Consider the following 17035-nt stretch of genomic DNA (forward strand, 5'->3'; position numbering starts at 1 on the left):
GGGAAAGCTGTGTCATGTTGATATGATACATAGACCTGCGAGCATCAACTTTGCCTGGCAGCTCATCGGTTGCCAAATGAATACTTTTGGGGAATCTTTTCTTGGCCTCTTTGTACATCACATCACCTTTATCCAAGACCAGATTAAGGTCAACTGTAGACATGTTTTCATTCTCATGAAGGAATCCAAGAAATGTGAGTGAGTTACATGTGCACTGCTTGTTTCTGGAGTCTCCATATTTCGGATGTGCCTGGCTGTGAGATGCACAGACATGTGTTACAGAGGGCTGGTTTTCAAAGTTCACTTTTTCTGCATGAGATGGTCCTGCCACATCACTGTGACGGCCTCTTTTCACAATATCAGCATAACCCACCTGTGGGGCACTTGAAACCTCATGTTGGTCTCTGTGGTTTACCAGATGTTCATTAAATTCATGCTGCAATCCAGCCTTCACAGCATCTGCATAGGATATCTGTTGTACATGTGCAGGAACATGTTGACCTGCCTGTTTGACACCATCAGCATTGGTCTTTGCAGACACAAAGTCTTCTGCAGAGCTCTGAGGAAAATCACACTCAGCTTGTTCACATGTTGGTACTTTTTGAAACTCATGGAACTTCTTCCAGCGTTGTTTTGCAGCTTGTGACTTTTTCTGCTTTTTTGGCATTTTTACACACCTTTAAGTGTTTCTGTTAGTCTTTAGAAAATGTATTTGAAAAATAAGAGTGGCACACAGCAGATGTTTTCTTTGTCTTTATATTTCAGTTTTTATTTCTCAGAAACAGATGTCTTTGTTTGTTTGACAGTTTGTTCGTCAGTCGAGAGAATAATATGCACTCTCTTTATTGGCTTGGCACAACTTAGCAGCAAGCCCAGAATGAAAAACAGGTAGAGAGAAACTTTAGAAGAGAGAACAGACAGAGCAGGAGAGACACGGCTGGGAAATCACAATCAAACCGTGAATTAGAGTTTTCTTTGTTTGTTCAGTTTGTTCTCAGGTAGAGGCAATATATGCACTCTTTATTGCTTTAATGGCTTGGCGTTTTTCAGCAGCAAGCCAAGAGTGAAAAACAGGTAGAGAGAAAATTTAGAAGAGAGAACAGACAGAGCAGGAGAGACACGGCTTTAAATCAAACCGCAGAGTTTTCTTTGTTTGTTCAGTTTGTTCATAGGTTGAGGCAAAATATGCACTCTTTATTGCTTTATTGGCTTGGCGTTTTTCAGCAGCAAGCCAAGAGTGAAAAACAGGTAGAGAGAAAATTTAGCAGAGAGAACAGACAGAGCAGGAGAGACACGGCTTTAAATCAAACCGCAATAAGATTCTTGGTTTGGCAAAATTTCTCACAAACCACAGAGTGAAATACAGATGGAAAGAAGGCAGAGACAACAGGTGGAGCAGGACAGAGGATAGAGGGGTTGGGGGGTTGGGATGTGAGAGAGAAGACTGGAGATCTGGTCCTTGTTCTTCTTCTGCACACTGTGAACAAAAAACAAGAAAAAATAATAATTTTATTAAAATGATATCACATGGTAATTGTATAAACTAATTGTGACTACTGAAAAAGGACAAAATAAATATACTGCCGTCGGCTGCCACGTGCAAAAAGTTGCATAATTGGGCACTTTTTAAAAGAATAAATATTTAATTAAATTCAGCAATAATATTTTTAAATACAAATATGATTGAGTGAATTGTTAACTAATCACATGTAATGTGCAAAAATGTACGAAAAAAATATTTTAGCCCAATTGTTAAGCTGAACTTATGTGTATTTATTATAAAAATGTGTTTAAAAGGTCTAGCACAAAGTTTGAACCCATCACTTTAAAGCTTATATTAGTCAGACTCTTTTTTTTTTATTTTGGTATACTTCTCTAACAGTATGTGCACACCTACCAGGCAAAGCACAGATGTGAGTCAAGTTCCTGAAAGTGTAAGACGAGAAATAACATGTTAGTTGTCTGTACAGTGTTATCAGACTAACAAAAAAACAAAGCCCACACGACATGATACACTGAACTTATAGTCAGCAGGGTAATTATAGAGTAATATAGCACACCAGCTGATACAGCAGCCATTTTATAATTCAAACTAATTAACTGAAGTATTTATTTAAGTACTTATATAAGGCTACTGTTAGACTGTTACTAGCCTTAGCATCGCTGCTAACGCTAGCATTCCTGCTAGCGTTAGCACTTCAGTTAGTGTTAGCACTGCTGGTAGAACTAGCACTCTTACTGTTAAAACTGAGGCACAATGGCAATAATAAAGCTCATTTGTTACTTTTGTCTCACTGACCGCCAATAAATATCACAGGAATATCACAGGAATATTCTTTTTGTCAGTTAAAAACTGCTAAGGCTAGTGTTGGCACTATAGCTAGCGTTAGCATTGATGCTAGCATTAGCATCGAAGCTAGCATTAGCACTGCTACTAACAGCAAAAGTCATGAAGTACTCTTACTGTTAAAACTGAGCCACAATGGCAATAATAAATCTCATTTGTTACTTTTGTCTCACTGACCGCCAATAAATATCATGGGAATATCACAAGAATATTCTTTTTGTCAGTTAACAACTGCTAAGGCTAATGTTAGCACTATAGCTAGCATTAGCATTGAAGCTAGCGTTAGCACTGCTGCTAACAGCAAAAGTCATAAACCTATATAAATGGTAGCAAAGGTTATTCTTTTTTTGCTTTCTTTATTCTTTGAACTCTGTTGAACTTTAAAAAGACTTGATATGTGAGTTTAAATGTCAAACATGTATTTTTACCATCATAAAATTAAAACAGTGCTGTACTGAATGTATTGTACTTACCACAGCAGAGAGCAAAGCGGAATGACAACCGTTGGTGTAGTGATTAGTTAAAGACCGATGAGGCGTTCAGGTGGTGCTTGGAAATTTGAGCATCAGTTTGAACATCAATAATGAGCATATATATTTCTCTGTCATAGAGAGACAGAGAAAAAAATACACAAGACTCACCAGCATACAAATTGGTACTTTTTCTCTTTATGTCACTCATTCGCTTATACTCAGGAAAGAGGGCAACTGGCATTAAATGAGCAAATAAAAAGTCATCATCTTGAACTGTTTTATGGATTTTATTTTAAGACTACTTTGAGCGTATTTGTGGGGAGATAAACTATACAGACTAAAAACAGAGACATTAAATGAGATTAGATTATTTAAAATGTGGGAAAATACACTACAGACAGGTAGATGCTGTGAGCTTTAATTATCCAGTCAGAAAAGATTATTTTAAAGTCATCAACTGACTCAAACTGCCCAGATCTGAAAAACCTGTGTGGAGAAGACAAGTCCACCAATACACAATCAACTTGAATTTAACAGGGCAATAATTCAGGGCACTATTCAGTTAGCCTATACTAACTACTGACATACTGTTAATCTGTGGCAAAAGCCTGTCAAACCTGTCTTATTATACCTATTGAAAAAGTTAATCTTACTACAACTGCTTAGATATAACACACATTTTTGATTTAATCTTGGCAGAGAGAGAGACAGAGCTCGTTAAGCAGGCAGGTGTGAGCCTGGTTGCTATAGTGACTGCACCCAATGGCTCCATACACACGACACAGACATGCACCTCACTTTTGCTGCTTAAAATGAACAGAAAAGTCAGGCCCAAACAAATCGTTCCCATATGAAAAGTACAAGTCGTATTGACGAAATTCTTTCACCGTGAGCGACAGCAGCTTCTAGTCTACTGAATTCTCAGTTTTCATGCCTGTGGAGTTTATTATATGGACGTGGTGACAGTGGAAAGACACCATGCTCTTCTGATTTTCAAACGAACCTTCTGAGCCATTTTAACATTAGAGTCTATGGAAGAGTTGGAGGGAGGAGGCTGTGCATTGGTGACATTTACGAAAGAACCATAACACCTAGGACAATAGTAAACACATTGGATGAAAGAGGACAGCGATGGCTACGTTTTGAGGGTAAAATCATACCTGTAGAGCAAACGCTGCGGACACAGCAGCAGTTTTAAAAAATATTTTAAGATTAATTTTTTTGCTCCTCTCACTCTAGCAGTTGAGCTGTCTCACTCTAGCCCCAACATTCCGTCCCATACACACCCATTATAAACTTTGAAACGGGTGAAAAAACATCATGAAACTTAAACTGGAACTGAAGAAAAAGTATAATAGATATTGAAAAGATAAATACAAGTTGAATAGTTGAATGTCTTGTCTTCGTTTTAAAGTTTGAATGGTGGCTCTATGTCAATGTATGTGGAAGTAGATACAGTTTAAAGAGGAGGAAGTTGAATGAGAATTTGAAGGGTCTCCCCATTGAAATACATTATAAATTTTTGTTGAAAAAAGTTGAATAAAATTAAAAATATAAATGTTAAAAATGAGAAAAATAGAAGCAATGTTGTCCAAAAGAATAGGAATCTAACGGTGTTTGAATGGTTTTTCTAAGTTGAACGGTTTTGAAGGAGATAGATTACAAAAAACGTACGGAATACAGAATAATAATAAAATAGAATAAAGATTAGAAGAACAATACTGTGAATGCTTTTCAAGCATTCACACTAATAACTAGAAAGTGCATTTTCTGAAGAAACTGCAGTGTGAATGCTTGAATCTGAATGTATGCACTGAAATGAATTAATTGCTGAATTTTGAGTTAAAAATATTGAATGAGATTAAAAAAAAACAAAAAAAAAACCGAATTTAACCTGAAAACAAAGGTGCTGAACTGCTAAAAGCTGAAGGTTACACAGAAGAAGGAGTTGGGAAAAAAACTGAAAATGTTTTAAATGTAAATTAGAAAACCCTAAGAAATGAGAAAAGAACATTTAGAGTCAGAAAACATCTGAATGAATATTAAAAGGTCATATTCTTTGAATCACTGAATGACTCAAATGTGATCCCTCCACTTTGATCCACACAGTTTAAAAAGTTTAAATGCCTGAGCTTTGAAAGATACGGTGTTGGAAAGAGAACAATAATGGCGACAATTTGAGGGTAAAATGATGGCTGTAACACTGTGGACACAGCAGCAGTTGAAAGAGAAGTGCTTAAGATGAATCTTGGTACAGTGGCAGGCAGAGCTCGTTAAGCAGGCAGGTGTGAGCCTGGTTGCTATAGTGACTGCACCCAATGGCTCCATACACACGTACACAGACATGCGCCTCACTTTTGCTGCTTAAAATGAACAGAAAAGTCAGGCCGAAACAAATCGTTCCCAAATGAAAAGTAAAAGTCGTATTGACAAAATTCTTTCACCGTGAGTGACAGCAAAGTCTAGTCTACTGAATTCTCAGTTTTCATGTCTGTGGAGTTTATTATATGGACGTGGTGACAGTGGAAAGACACCATGCTCTTCTGATTTTCAAACGAACCTTCTGAGCCATTTTAACATTAGAGTCTATGGAAGAGTTGGAGGGAGGAGGCTGTGCATTGGTGACATTTACGAAAGAACCATAACACCTAGGACAATAGTAAACACATTGGATGAAAGAGGACAGCGATGGCTACGTTTTGAGGATAAAATCATACCTGTAGAGCAAATGCTGCGGACACAGCAGCAGTTTTAAAAAAGATTTTAAGATTAATTTTTTTGCTCCTCTCACTCTAGCAGTTGAGCTGTCTCACTCTAGCCCCAACATTCCGTCCCATACACACCCATTATAAACTCTGAAACGGGTGAAAAAACATCATGAAACTTAAACTGGAACTGAAGAAAAAGTATAATAGATATTGAAAAGATAAATACAAGTTGAATAGTTGAATGTCTTGTCTTCGTTTTAAAGTTTGAATGGTGGCTCTATGTCAATGTATGTGGAAGTAGTAAGAGTTTTAAAATGAGTAAGTTGAATGAGGATTTGAAGGGTCTCCCCATTGAAATACATTATAAATTTTTGTTGAATAAAGTTGAATAAAATTAAAAATATAAATGTTAAAAATATGAAAAATAGAAGCAGTGTTGTCCAAAAGAATAGGAATCTAACGGTGTTTGAATGGTTTTTCTAAGTTGAACGGTTTTGAAGGAGTTAGATGCCAAAAAACGTACGGAATATATAATAATAACTAGAAAGTGCATTTTCTGAAGAAACTGCAGTGTGAATGCTTGAATCTGAATGTATGCACTGAAATGAATTAATTGCTGAATTTTGAGTTAAAAATATTGAATGAGATTAAAAAAAAACAAAAAAAAAAAACGAATTTACCCTGAAAACAAAGGTGCTGAACTGCTAAAAGCTGAAGGTTACACAGAAGAAGGAGTTGGAAAAAAACTGAAAATGTTTTAAATGTAAATTAGAAAACCCTAAGAAATGAGAAAAGAACATTTAGAGTCAGAAAACATCTGAATGAATATTAAAAGGTCATATTCTTTGAATCACTGAATGACTCAAATGTGATCCCTCCACTTTGATCCACACAGTTTAAAAAGTTTAAATGCCTGAGCTTTGAAAGATACGGTGTTGGAAAGAGAACAATAATGGCGACAATTTGAGGGTAAAATGATGGCTGTAACACTGTGGACACAGCAGCAGTTGAAAGAGAAGTGCTTAAGCTGAATCTTGGTACAGTGGCAGGCAGAGCTCGTTAAGCAGGCAGGTGTGAGCCTGGTTGCTATAGTGACCGCACCCAATGGCTCCATACACACGTACACAGACATGCGCCTCACTTTTGCTGCTTAAAATGAACAGAAAAGTCAGGCCGAAACAAATCGTTCCCAAATGAAAAGTATAGGTCGTATTGACAAAATTCTTTCACCGTGAGTGACAGCAATGTCTAGTCTACTGAATTCTCAGTTTTCATGCCTGTGGAGTTTATTATATGGACGTGGTGACAGTGGAAAGACACCATGCTCTTCTGATTTTCAAACGAACCTTCTGAGCCATTTTAACATTAGAGTCTATGGAAGAGTTGGAGGGAGGAGGCTGTGCATTGGTGACATTTACGAAAGAACCATAACACCTAGGACAATAGTAAACACATTGGATGAAAGAGGACAGCGATGGCTACGTTTTGAGGGTAAAATCATACCTGTAGAGCAAACGCTGCGGACACAGCAGCAGTTTTAAAAAAGATTTTAAGATTAATTTTTTTGCTCCTCTCACTCTAGCAGTTGAGCTGCCTCACTCTAGCCCCAACATTCCGTCCCATACACACCCATTATAAACTCTGAAACGGGTGAAAAAACATCATGAAACTTAAACTGGAACTGAAGAAAAAGTATAATAGATATTGAAAAGATAAATACAAGTTGAATAGTTGAATGTCTTGTCTTCGTTTTAAAGTTTGAATGGTGGCTCTATGTCAATGTATGTGGAAGTAGATACAGTTTAAAGAGGAGGAAGTTGAATGAGAATTTGAAGGGTCTCCCCATTGAAATACATGGGAAATTTTTGTTGAATAAAGTTGAATAAAATTAAAAATATAAATGTTAAAAATATGAAAAATAGAAGCAGTCATGTCCAAAAGAATAGGAATCTAACGGTGTTTGAATGGTTTTTCTAAGTTGAACGGTTTTGAAGGAGTTAGATGCCAAAAAACGTACGGAATATATAATAATAATAAAGATTCGAATAACAATACTGTGAATGCTTTTCAAGCATTCACACTAACTAGAAAGTGCATTTTCTGAAGAAACTGCAGTGTGAATGCTTGAATCTGAATGTATGCATTGAAATGAAATAATTACTGAATTTAAGTTAAAAATTTTGAATGAGATAAAAAAAAAACAACCCGAATTTAACCTGAAAACAAAAGTGCTGAACTGCTAAAAGCTGAAGGTTACACAGAAGAAGAAGTTGGAAAAAAGCTGAAAATGTTTTAATTGTAAATTAGAAAAACCTAAGAAATGAGAAAAGAACATTTAGAGTCAGAAAACATCTGAAAGAATATTAAAAGTTCATATTCTTTGAATCACTGAATGACTAAAATGTGATCCCTCCACTTGGACCCACACAGTTTAAAAAGTTTACATCTCTGAGCTTTGAAAGACAAGATGTTGGAAAGAGAACAACGATGGCGACGTTTTGAGGGTAAAATGATGGCTTTAACACTGTGGACACAGCAGCAGTTGAAAGAGAAGTGCTTAAGATGAATCTTGGCAGAGTGGCAGGCAGAGCTCGTTAAGCAGGCAGGTGTGAGCCTGGTTGCTATAGTGACCGCACCCAATGGCTCCATACACACGGACACAGACATGCACCTCACTTTTGCTGCTTAAAATGAACAGAAAAGTCAGGCCGAAACAAATCGTTCCCATATGAAAAGTACAAGTCGTATTGACGAAATTCTTTCACCGTGAGCGACAGCAGCTTCTAGTCTACTGAATTCTCAGTTTTCATGCCTGTGGAGTTTATTATATGGACGTGGTGACAGTGTAAAGACACCATGCTCTTCTGATTTTCAAACGAACCTTCTGAGCCATTTTAACATTAGAGTCTATGGAAGAGTTGGAGGGAGGAGGCTGCGCATTGGTGACATTTATGAAAGAACCATAACACCTAGTACAATAGTAAACACATTGGATGAAAGAGGACAGCGATGGCTACGTTTTGAGGGTAAAATCATACCTGTAGAGCAAACGCTGCGGACACAGCAGCAGTTTAAAAAAAGATTTTAAGATTAATTTTTTTCGCTCCTCTCACTCTAGCAGTTGAGCTGTCTCACTCTAGCCCCAACATTCCGTCCCATACACACCCATTATAAACTCTGAAACGGGTGAAAAAACATCATGAAACTTAAACTGGAACTGAAGAAAAAGTATAATAGATATTGAAAAGATAAATACAAGTTGAATAGTTGAATGTCTTGTCTTCGTTTTAAAGTTTGAATGGTGGCTCTATGTCAATGTATGTGGAAGTAGTAAGAGTTTAAAAATGAGTAAGTTGAATGAGGATTTGAAGGGTCTCCCCATTGAAATACATTGTAAATTTTTGTTGAATAAAGTTGAATAAAATTAAAAATATAAATGTTAAAAATGAGAAAAATAGAAGCAGTCATGTCCAAAAGAATAGGAATCTAACGGTGTTTGAATGGTTTTTCTAAGTTGAACGGTTTTGAAGGAGTTAGATGCCAAAAAACGTACGGAAGATGATATAATAACTAGAAAGTGCATTTTCTGAAGAAACTGCAGTGTGAATGCTTGAATCTGAATGTATGCACTGAAATGAATTAATTGCTGAATTTTGAGTTAAAAATATTGAATGAGATTAAAAAAAAACAAAAAAAAAAAAACGAATTTAACCTGAAAACAAAGGTGCTGAACTGCTAAAAGCTGAAGGTTACACAGAAGAAGGAGTTGGAAAAAAACTGAAAATGTTTTAAATGTAAATTAGAAAACCCTAAGAAATGAGAAGAGAACATTTAGAGTCAGAAAACATCTGAATGAATATTAAAAGGTCATATTCTTTGAATCACTGAATGACTCAAATGTGATCCCTCCACTTTGATCCACACAGTTTAAAAAGTTTAAATGCCTGAGCTTTGAAAGATACGGTGTTGGAAAGAGAACAATAATGGTGACATTTTGAGGGTAAAATGATGGCTATAACACTGTGGACACAGCAGCAGTTGAAAGAGAAGTGCTTAAGATGAATCTTGGCACAGTGGCAGGCAGAGCTCGTTAAGCAGGCAGGTGTGAGCCTGGTTGCTATAGTGACTGCACCCAATGGCTCCATACACACGTACACAGACATGCGCCTCACTTTTGCTGCTTAAAATGAACAGAAAAGTCAGGCCGAAACAAATCGCTCCCAAATGAAAAGTATAGGTCGTATTGACGAAATTCTTTCACCGTGAGCGGCAGCAATGTCTAGTCTACCTAATTCTCAGTTTTCATGCCTGTGGAGTTTATTATATGGACGTGGTGACAGTGTAAAAACACCATGCTCTTCTGATTTTCAAACCAACCTTCTGAGCCGTTTTAACATTAGAGTCTATGGAAGAGTTGGAGGGAGGAGGCTGTGCATTGGTGACATTTATGAAAGAACCATAACACCTAGTACAATAGTAAACACATTGGATGAAAGAGGACAGCCATGGCTACGTTTTGAGGGTAAAATCATACCTGTAGAGCAAACGCTGTGGACACAGCAGCAGTTTTAAAAAAGATTTTAAGATTAATTTTTTTGCTCCTCTCACTCTAGCAGTTGAGCTGTCTCACTCTAGCCCCAACATTCCGTCCCATACACACCCATTATAAACTCTGAAACGGGTGAAAAAACATCATGAAACTTAAACTGGAACTGAAGAAAAAGTATAATAGATATTGAAAAGATAAATACAAGTTGAATAGTTGAATGTCTTGTCTTCGTTTTAAAGTTTGAATGGTGGCTCTATGTCAATGTATGTGGAAGTAGTAAGAGTTTAAAAATGAGTAAGTTGAATGAGGATTTGAAGGGTCTCCCCATTGAAATACATTATAAATTTTTGTTGAATAAAGTTGAATAAAATTAAAAATATAAATGTTAAAAATATGAAAAATAGAAGCAGTGTTGTCCAAAAGAATAGGAATCTAACGGTGTTTGAATGGTTTTTCTAAGTTGAACGGTTTTGAAGGAGTGAGATGCCAAAAAACGTACGGAATATATAATAATAATAATAATAATAAAGATTAGAATAACAATACTGTGAATGCTTTTCAAGCATTCACACTAATAAAGATTAGAAGAACAATACTGTGAATGCTTTTCAAGCATTCACACTAATAATAAAGATTCGAATAACAATACTGTGAATGCTTTTCAAGCATTCACACTAATAATAAAGATTAGAATAACAATACTGTGAATGCTTTTCAAGCATTCACACTAATTACTCTACAAGGGTGCTGACTATGGTAGCCATGCTCCGACAATACATTAAGTGGTGCTGCTTTGTAGCTTACCAAAGTCATACTAAAACATTTGACAGATTTGACAGAGTGCCGTGTAGCACATAGAAGTGGTTTGAAATCAGTAAGCACAACCATACATAAGGTGCACTGTCTATTTTTGAGAAAATTAAAGGCTTTTAAATGTGCCTTATAGTCTGAAAAATACGGTAAAGCCAGGTTTATTGGAAGTGTGTCTAATTCCACTTTCTTTCTGTCTTACAGGTGACCTGCTGCAGAAAACCCTCTCCCTCTATCATTAACAAGCAATTCAGTCTGTCCTATCACTCTCCCTCTCCCTGCTCAATCTTTTTTGACAAGCCATTCTATCTTCTATCCATTCTCCGCCATGTGCTCTATCTAATTTGACAAACTTGAACCTGAGTTGAAACGCAATCCTGTGACTTGAAATCCAGTCTTACCAGAATCTAAGTTTTTGAAATTGAAGTTACCTGAACTTCGTCAATCTGTATTCAGAATTCTGAGAGATCTCTGCTCTCACTGCTCCATCTTTCCTGTTGTTAAACTCTCTCACATCCAGTCATTTTTCTGGAAATCACAAGTAGAAAGTTAAAATTACAGTAGTAGAATTTCAGTACAGTAGAACTCACAGTAGAAACTACTTACACAGCCCTACATTTGTCATTTTAATTTTGCATTACACTTTGGAATAAACATTGATTGGCTGTTTGGCTTACAGGTGCAATTGCTTTGATAAATTATATAAAATATACACCTCTTAAAGGTTTATTTGTAATAAGACAATCTGGTTATTTTGTAATATATACATTCAGACTGCTCTATTTACATAAATATTAAATTAGATTGAACTACATTTTTCAAGTCGGTTTCATTGACTATAACATTTGACTACATTAAGTTTATACTAATATTATTTAAGGACAAACCCATTTCTGTTACTCAGTGTAAGTATTGAGTTACAATTGTCATTGAGAAGCTGCCCTGAGGACCCAGACTTCCTGTTTCCTGACTGCTGCAGAACATCCAGCTGAAGAATCCTCATCGCCTGTCATCTGATCACTACACCACCACAGCTCCTTATATTTGCTTTAAATTTTAGATATCTGAAAGATTTACACAAAGTCTACTTCAAAGCTAAGAGTTTTATTATAGCCTGTTGATTGATTGTTGAGATTTATTCTGCATATTACTTCACAGAAGTATAGACCTATTCATTAACCAGTCTGGTTAAAAAAAAGAATAATATACAGTTTTTGAAAAAGCTACAATAAAACCTTTTAAGGATCTTTCAATAACTTTTATATTGAGTTTGTATTTAAGCCAGCCTTTTTACATCAATTAAACAGTTATAAGAACACTTTACCATTTGTATAGTTTTACATTTATCCATTTAATAGAAACTTGAGGAGTTTTTCAGTGTTTACAGGTTGATTTTTGTATACATTTGTGTATAAATACATATAAGGTCCAGTTTGTACTTGCACAAAATGCCAAGGAAAGGTCAAAGGTCACAGGCCCAGAAGCTTAGATGGCAAAAGGAGAAGGAACAGGTAAATGTTTCTCAGACCGGTGAGCAGGTAAAGGTGTCTGTTACAAGTATTCCCAGTCCAGAAGTGCAGCTCAGCGTTCAGACAGCCGCAGTGTCTTATGCAGATGTGGTAAAGAGAGGTGTTAGCTCATCATCTGTGCCAAATGCTAAAGTACAGCAGGTAATCCAGACTGAACCCCAGCTAACTGTGCAAACGCAGCATGATGGAGAAGCTCCAGGACCATCTCATGTACAGGTTACAAACAGTGAAAGTCGCCCACAAGTGAGTAGCATCTGTGCATCCCAAAGCCAGGCCAATGCTAAGTATGGAAAGTACCGGAATCAGCAATGCATGGCGAACAGTTTGGTTTTCCTGTCATTCTTACACGAGGATGAATTCATTACCAGAGCAGATCTCAACCGTGTGTTGGACAAAGGCCATGCCGTGTATTCAGATGCCAGAAAGAGGTTTGTGAACAGCGTGTTTCTAGCCTGCGATGAACTTCCCTCAGTTGTCACCAGCCGCAGACACGAGTATCAAGTCGACATGTCTCAGTTTGCTCATTACGGCACATTTGATGGTACAGATCACTTTCCGAGCCTTGAACAGGGACTACAGCGTTTGGCTTCAGAGTTTTGCTACGCTTTGCTAGTCATGGGAGGAACAGTCATCGCAGTTTGCAGGCTGACTTCAGGTGAATACGCATACTTTGACCCTCACCCACGTAAGTCTACAGGAATGCCATTGTCGCTAAGTGTAAGTGGTGGAACTGCAGTTGTGTTAAAATTCACACGTCTTAACGACATGATTGACAGGATCAAACGTTTGTACCGAATGTGTAGCATCGCACCAACCTGCACTTATGAGCTACAGCCTGTTGAGTTCCACAGTGAAAACGCTGCTGACCAAAGAGATGCTGATGAAAACAGACAAACAGCTACAACTGTTCCAGCACCAGCTTTAAATGAACCTGAATTTGAAACCCCAAAGTCCACTGAGCAGACACGGAAAACTGTGGCCGACACTTTAGCTACTGACGTGATGTCATCCAGAGTGGATTATTCAAATGAGCCAGCTGCTGAGCTGAACAATCGTCCTTCTGATTATTTAGAAATAGAAACCTCTGCATCTTCTGTAAGAGACACTCAGGTAATAAAAGATTCTGTTCCTCAGAATGATTTAAACACTGCCTCCTGTTTAACTATGACAACAGAGGAACTCTCACATAAACTGTTGAAGCATAATAAACAGCAAAGGAGAAAGATTAGGAGACAACTATTGGTCCAAGAAAAACTATCACAGAGAAAGGAAAATGAGAAAAAGAAAGAAAGACAGATGTACACTTTTGATGAAAGCTTTAAGGCAAAGAAAAAAGATTCTAGTAGAAAGTCTCATGATTCTGATCACAGTAAGAAAAAGAGTGTGTACAAAAAGAATCTATATAAACTCAATGCTACATACAGAGAGAAACAGAGAGAACATTTTAGAAAAATCTATAGAGAAAGTGCTAAAATTAGAGAGATAAAAAGAGAACGTGTCATAAGGATGTATAAAGAAGATTCTTTATTCAGAGAAAAGCAGAAGGAACGAATAACAAGAACATATAGAGAATCTCCCGTGTTCCGAGAAAAGCAGAAGGAACGAATAACAAGAAAATACAGAGAATCTCCCGTGTTCCGAGAAAAGCAGAAGGAACGAATAACAAGAACATATAGAGAATCTCCCGTGTTCCGAGAAAAGCAGAAGGAACGAATAACAAGAAAATACAGAGAATCTCCCGTGTTCCGAGAACAGCAGAAGGAACATGTAAGAAGAAATTACAGAACTTGTGCTGAATTCAGAGAGAAACATAAAGCTTACATGAGGTCATATGTTTCTAACCTATATAAAGAAAGTGTAGAATTTAGACAGAAAAAAAAATGTTACATCACTAAACGTTATGGAGAAGAGAGACAATTTCAGCAGCAACACAAGGACAATATGAGAGAACGAATGAGAGTAAAATATTGGAACAGTATTTCTTTTAGACAGATGCATAATATCAGATGTGCAATGAAAATAAAAAGAAAATATCGTCAGATGCATCGACCAGCTGAAAGTTTACAGTGTCATCCAGATAACACTTTAATGAATGAGGCCATATCTCGTTTCAGATCCAACATTAAGTCAGCACCATCTTATGTTTGTACTGTTTGTCTAAAAGCTTCTTTTCCTAATCAGGTGAAAATCTGCAAAAGAGAAAATTACTCAAAACACCAGACTGTAGCTCAGCAGTGTCTAACTGGTAAATTTGTTCATGTGTGTGATGAAGCATGTCATGATCACTGCAGCTTTCCTGTTGAGAGAAAAAAAGAATATATCTGTCACACGTGTCACAGTTCCCTCAAAAGTGGACGCATGCCAAGACTTGCTGCTGTTAACGGTTTAGAACTGCAGGATATTCCAGCTGAACTGTGCGATCTCAACATTCTGGAGAGACATCTGATTGCCAAATGCATACCTTTTGCTAAGATTATTCCACTTCCAAAGGGCAGACAAAGACTCATACGTGGTAATGTGGTGTGTGTACCATCTGAAGTCCAACAAACAGTTGACTGTTTGCCTCGGTTAAGAAACCATTCCCAGATCATGAGGATAAAGCTGAAAAGACGACTGTGCTACAAAGGCCATCAGCTGTTCCAGACTGTTACTTGGTCTAAACTAATTCAAGCCTTGCATAAACTGAAACATATTCATCCGCAGTACACAGATATTATTATCAGAGATGATGCATTGCTTTGTGATCCAACGTTATCTGATGATGACAGCAGTGATGAAGCCAGCATGGGAAGCGATGATTATGATGAAGCAGATTTAATGGAAATTGACAACTATGAAAAAGATGCCCTTTTGTGCGAAAGTGAGTCTGAAAGTGAACAAGCTATTAATATGCAATCCTGTGATGAACAACCAGAGGAACAAAATCCTGATGAACCAGAAAGTGATTTGAACAATGGAGGTTTTGCTCTAGAAAGCTGTCTGCAGCCTGTTGACATTTCAGAAGAGATTCTCTGTTTCAGTGATAACACATATTGTGTGGCTCCTGCAGAAAGAAACAATCCTGTTAGCTTCTTCAGAACTCCTTATTTGGAAGCCATGGCATTTCCTGTGCAGTTTCCTACTGGTCAGAATACACTGGATGAAAAGAGACTTCTTAAACTCACACCGAGTGCTTACTTCAAGTCAAGGCTTTTTAACATTGATGCAAGATTTGCTAAAGACACAAATTACCTGTTTTTCTCACAGTTTGTCACTGAAATACATTTGGCTAATTCCAGCATGACAATACAGCTAAGGAAAGGTAAAACTATGACCAAAGATGGACGCAAAATCACATCAGGAATGTTACAAAGTAAGACAGAAGTAGAGAAGCTGGTAAGAAATAAAGATGCAATCAGATTTATGCAGCCACTCAGAGGAACTCCAGCTTACTGGCAGAAAACTACCAAAGATTTATTCAGTATGATTCGTCAAATAGGAACACCTCAGTTCTTTGTCACTTTCTCTGCTGCTGAGATGAGATGGCCTGAAGTGATTCAAGCAATAAAGAGACAGCAAGGTGAAGAGGTTGATTTTGAAGCCCTGGACTGGTCAGAAAAGTGTGAAATTCTAAGATCAAATCCAGTAACCACCATGCGGATGTTTGATAAGCGTGTTGAGGCTTTGTTCAGAGATTTGCTTTTTTCTCCTGCACAGCCCCTTGGTGAGATCATTGATTACTTTTACAGAGTTGAGTTCCAGCACAGAGGTAGTCCGCATATACACATGTTGCTGTGGATTCGAGAAAAGGTAGAAGTAGATGTGGATGATGACCAAACTGTCTGTGACTTTGTGGACAGATACATCTCAGCTCAACTCCCTGATCCAGACAAACAACCTGAACTGCACAAAAAAGTCACTGAACTACAAAAGCACAGCAAAAACCACACAAAGACATGCTTTAAGAGTGTGAACTCTGGTTGTAGATTTGGGTTTCCAAAACCACCAGCCACAAGAACAATGATTGTGAGACAGGATGAGGATTCAGACACTGAAGCTGCAAAAGCCAAACTCAGACCTTTGTTGAACCTGCTGAAGGAACCTGAAGCTGCTTCCCTCACCATAGAGCAGATTTTGTCACGATGCAACTTGACAATGAATGAGTATGAACAGTGCCTCCAGGACATAAACAAGAAAACAGGTCTGATTCTGAAACGTGACCCAAATGAGTGTTGGATCAACAATTACAACCCAGACCTGCTTGAAGCCTGGAACTCTAATTTAGATGTCTCATTCATTTTGAATGCCTATTCATGTGTAGAATACCTCTGTAAATATATAACGAAGAAAGAATCTGGCCTCTCTGAATACCTGAAGACAGTTATTGATAACTCTGGAAACAACATGGTCAATGAATGTGATGAAATGAGAGCTGTGATGCAGGCTTACTCAAAAAAGAGAGAAATCAGCGCACAGGAGTGTGTGACTCGAGTCTGTGGCCTAAAAATGAAAAAATGTTCCCGCAGTGTTGTATTTGTACCAACAGATGATAACCCAGTAAAAATGAGTCGGCCCATGAGCTTCCTGGAAAGCACAACACATGACAGTTGTAATATTTGGATGACAAGTTTGAGTGATAA

General features: G+C 37.4%; 1 long non-coding RNA gene across 1 annotated transcript; it reads right to left on the reverse strand.

The window, feature by feature from the left end:
* Nucleotides 1–500: 500 nt before the first annotated feature.
* Nucleotides 501–3349, reverse strand: LOC147310756 (uncharacterized). Its single transcript, XR_015125347.1, has 3 exons — nucleotides 2821–3349; nucleotides 1898–1926; nucleotides 501–1477 (listed from the first exon to the last, which is right to left on the reverse strand). It is a non-coding gene; the product is annotated as an uncharacterized LOC147310756 (long non-coding RNA).
* Between the last annotated feature and the right edge of the window lie 13686 nt (nucleotides 3350–17035).

The sequence above is a fragment of the Aulonocara sp. 'chitande type north' Nkhata Bay genome, linkage group LG16 (assembly GCF_057382095.1).
Source record: "Aulonocara sp. 'chitande type north' Nkhata Bay isolate Kocher_YH1m ecotype deep benthic linkage group LG16, A_spYH_male_GT1.1, whole genome shotgun sequence".
In the NCBI taxonomy this organism is placed as follows: Eukaryota; Metazoa; Chordata; class Actinopteri; order Cichliformes; family Cichlidae; genus Aulonocara; species Aulonocara sp. 'chitande type north' Nkhata Bay.